Raw genomic sequence first — 3,918 nt, 5'->3', positions numbered from 1 at the left:
AACTTTCTAGGAAAATTAGGATTCAATGAACTCTACTTAAAGAATAAAAAGAATAAAATACATTTGTTGTTGAAATACTTAAGATATTTCAACTAATTAAAGAACAAGGCAAAAATGTCCCTCTAACCACTCAACACAGGACTGAAGACTTAGTTATTCTCCTGTCCTACAGATGATGATAAAACCCAGGAGTCACTATTAAAGTGATTCAAGAGATTAATAATAGAAAAATTTGACAAGGTAGCTGACAAGATAAATATACAAAATAACAGTGTAATAACTAGGAAACAAAAATGGATGAGTAGCTTGTTCAGAATGAAAAACACCTAAGAATAAACCTAAGAGAATTATTAATGAGGAAAATTATTAAAACTTATGGGATATAAAGAAAATGACTTCAATAAGTATCATATTTTAAATTTAAAAAAAAGACTTTGTGGGCCAGGCTTGGTAGTTCACGCCTGTAGTCCCAGCACTTTGGGAGGCCAAGGTGGACGGATCATGAGGTCAAGAGATCGAGATCATCTTGGCCAACATGGTGAAACCTCGTCTCTACTAAAAATGCAAAAATTACCTGGGCATGGTGGCGTGCACCTACAGTCTGAGCTACTTTGTAGGCTGAGGCAAGAGAATTGCTTGAACCTGGGAGGCAAAGGTTGCGGTGAGCCGAGATTGCGCCACTGCATTCCAGCCTGGCGACAGAGTGAGACTTTGTCTCAAAAAATAATAATAATAATAATACAAATAAAGTCCAAGGGTCTTCCCAACTTACAAGGCAAATTTACTGTAATTCCAGTTTGCATTCCAGTGGGCAGGATTATTTGGGATTTTCTTGGGTGGAGGTAGGGATCAGAGGGAATGTATAAAAATGTAAATTGGCTGGACATGGTGGCTCACACCTGTAATCCCAGCACTTTGGGACACTGAGATCAGTGGATCACAAAGTCAGGAGTTCAAGACCAGCCTAGCAAATAGAAAGAAACCCCATCTCTACCAAAAACACTAAAGTTAGCCCGGCATGGTGGCAGGCACCTGTACTCCCAGCTACTAGGAACGCTGAGACAGGAGTCACTTGAACCTGGGAGGCAGAGGTCGCATCATTACATTCCAGCCTGAGCAACAGAGTGAGACTCTGTCTTAAAAAAATAAAGTTTTTAAAAATAAAATTTTGTGTACTAAGGTATACTTATATACAGTAAAATACATAAATCTTAAGTTATACCTTGATTAATTTTTATAAATACATACACCTGTGTAACCAAAACCAAGATGAAGATATAAAACATTTCCAGAACTAAAACAGGCTCCCTTATGTTGCCTTCCTATCAGTAACCATCCCCAGCACAAAGGGTAATTATTATACTAACGCATATGACCATGAATTAGTTTCACATGATATTAAAACTCACATAAATAGTATCATCTTTTGTTTTTTCTTTCAAGCAAAGTTGTATGAGAAAGATTCAGCTGCACTATTATGTGTATTAGTAATACCTTTTTTATATTGCTGAATATTATTTCATTGTATGAATATACTACAATTTATTACCCATTTTACTGTTAAGGAATATAAGTAGTCTTTCCAGTTTAGGGCTATCACAAATAAAACTGTTATGTATATACATTTTGATGAACATAAACATTCTTTTCTGTATTACACACCCAAGAGCAGGATTTGTTAACACAAAATATACACACACATCAAGGCTTAGCAGATAATGCCAAACAATTTCTCAAAACAAGTGTAATAAATCACACTTCCACCAGTAATGTATGAGACCCATCAAGATGTGAGATTTTCAGGTGCTCCACATCCTCACCAAGACTAGGTATTGTCAGTTCTTTTAATTTAGCCCATTCTGACTGAGCATATCCCTTCTTTAATGACCTTCCATTGGGGAGAACCACTTTTCTTCCTCCAAGTGAATGAGATGACTTTTCTATACATAATACTGTTTCCCTGTCTCATCATGTTAGCGTCTGGGAGGTTTTGTTTTTAAAGTAAAGAGAAAACTAGAAAGAAGATTATGGTGGTAAGAGAGTGTCAAGAAGAAAAGAACAGCATGGTATCTGTGCAAGGTTCAGCTCTGCTGAATAATGTGTCAGGCCCTGTAAGCTCAAAATAACGGTGAGAACTGGAAGCGAATAGAGTAGATCAAGAGCAACTTTTAGACTCAGCACTGAAGCAGAAATGCTTTCAACCTAGGTAACAAAGTGTGGCACAAAACTGAAGAAGTGATTTTCTCACTTTTACAGGGGGCCCAGTAATGTAAAGGTAGTCTGAGTAGAATCTTTAATTCCCAAAGTAATTTTACGAATTTATACTCCCATAAGTTACATATGAAGAGCTCAAAACATTCCAAGACTAGTACACAGTAACCTGCATTAGAAATATTGAAACTTTGGACCAAGTGTGGTGGTGCACACCTGTAATCCCAGCACTTTGGGAAACCGAGGTGAGCAGATTGCTTCAGCACAGGAGTTTGAGAAAAATGTGGGCAGCATGGTGAAACCCTGTCTCTACAAAAAATAAAAAAATTAGCCAGAGTGGTGGTGCATGCCTGTAGTCACATCTACTTTGCAGGCTGAGATCAGAGGATCACTTGAGCCTGGAAGGTCAAGGCTATGGTATGCCAAGATGGTACCACTACATACCAGTCTGAGCGACAGGGCCAGACCCTGTCAAAAACAAAAACAAAACAAAATAAAACAAAACCAATCAACAAACAAACAAAAACTTGGGGTCAGGCACAGTTGCTTGCACCTGTAATCCTGACAATTTGGAAAGCCAAGGCAGGAGGATGACTTGAGGCCAAGAGTTCAAGACCAGTCTGGGCAACACAGAGACCCTCATCTCTACAAAAAACAAACAAACAAAAATATTAGTCAGGAATGGTGGCATATGCCTACAGTCCAAGCCACTTTAGAAGCTGAGACAGGAGGATCACTTTAGTCCAGGAGTTTGAGGTTACAGTGAACTATGATCATGCTCCCACACTCTAACCTGGGCGACAGAGTGAAACTCTATCTCTAAAATAAATAAATAATCCTAGGCATGGTGGCTCACACCTGTAATACCAACACTTTAGGAGGCCAACATGGGTGGATCACTTGAAGTCAGGAGTTCCAGACCAGCCCGGCCAACATGGTGAAACCTTGCCTCTATTAAAAAGACAAAGACAGACAGACAGATAGACACAGACACAGACACAGACACAGACACAGACACAGACACAGACACAGACACAGACACAGACACAGACACAGACACACACACACACCCCAGGAGGGTAAGATGGGTGGATAACTTTCACTTGAGGTCAGGAGTTCCAGACCAGCCTGGCCAACATGGTGAAACCTCTACTACCAACACACACACACACACACACACACACACACACACGCACGCACGGTGGTGTGTGCCTATAATCCCAGTTACTTAGGAGGCTAGGGCACGAGAATCATTTCAGCTGGGTGGCAGAGGTTGCAGTCAGCCAAGATGGCACCACTGCACTCCAGTCTAGGCAACAGAGCGAGACTCTGTTTCAAATAAATTAAAATAAAATAAATAAATATTAAAACTTGTTATAAAAGATCTGAAAAACAATAAGAAATAGTAAACAAGGTTGGGTATCATGGCCCATTCCCGTAAACCCAGCACTTTGGGAGGCCGAGGCAGGCAGATCACTTCAGCCCAGGAGTTTGGGACCAGCCTGGAAAACATAGCAAAACCCACTTCTACCAAAAATCCACAAACTACTCAGGGGTGGCGGTGTGCACCTGTGGTCCCAGCTACTTGGGAGGCTGAGGTGGGAAGATCACTTAAGCCCAGGATGTGGAGGTTCAGGTTGAGGCTGTAGTGACCTGAGTGTGCCACTGCACTTCAGCCCGGGTGACACAGCAAGCCTGTTTCCAAAA

The 3,918-nt window shown here is 40.6% G+C and overlaps 1 protein-coding gene across 1 annotated transcript in view; it reads right to left on the bottom strand.

Moving 5' to 3' along the window:
- The window catches only part of STAG1 (stromal antigen 1), a 410,571-nt gene that overhangs the window by 237,351 nt on the left and 169,302 nt on the right, over positions 1-3,918 (bottom strand). The gene's annotated exons all lie outside the window — the stretch shown is intronic.

The sequence above is a fragment of the Cebus imitator genome, unplaced genomic scaffold, assembly GCF_001604975.1.
Source record: "Cebus imitator isolate Cc_AM_T3 unplaced genomic scaffold, Cebus_imitator-1.0 Scaffold53, whole genome shotgun sequence".
Taxonomy (NCBI): Eukaryota; Metazoa; Chordata; class Mammalia; order Primates; family Cebidae; genus Cebus; species Cebus imitator.
Note: the sequence above shows the minus strand (reverse complement) of the source record. Positions and strands in the feature narration are given on the sequence as shown.